This window comes from Rhea americana, unplaced genomic scaffold (genome assembly GCF_003343005.1).
Source record: "Rhea americana isolate MKP2758 unplaced genomic scaffold, rheAme1 scaffold_538, whole genome shotgun sequence".
In the NCBI taxonomy this organism is placed as follows: domain Eukaryota; kingdom Metazoa; phylum Chordata; class Aves; order Rheiformes; family Rheidae; genus Rhea; species Rhea americana.
The window spans coordinates 152,220-152,717 of NW_028186688.1; positions in this window are offsets into that span (position 1 = coordinate 152,220).

The following is a 498-nucleotide window of genomic DNA, read 5'->3' on the forward strand; positions in this document are numbered from 1 at the left end:
GCTGGGGCCGAGCAGCACCGGGCGCTGGGGCTGCGCAGCACCGGGCGCCAGGGTTGAGCGGCACCGGGTGCTGGGGCTGGGCAGCACCGGGCGCCAGGGTTGAGCGGCACCGGGTGCCGGAGCCGCCGGCCTGACCCTGCCCTCTGCGCAGCGGCTAGCGGCCGAGCTGGCGCACCGCGAGCTGCGGCGAGGAGCTCCGCACGCCCCGGCAGAGCAGCGGGACTGGCCCGGAGCGGCGCTTCCCGCGACGAGCACGGCGCGGCCACACCATCCCCTGGCCCGGGCCGCGAGGGGCCAGGGCCGAGCTCTCTGTCCCCCCCCCGCCCCCCACCGCTTCTCACCCCGTTTTCCCCACATCTCCCCTCCCTGCCGCCAGCGGGACTGGGACACTCAACCCTTCCCGCGCGTGCACGCGTGTGTGCGCGTGTATTCGGGCGCTCGGATCCGGGGGCTGCAAATACACTGGCCACTGGCACGGCATGGCACAGCACGGCACGC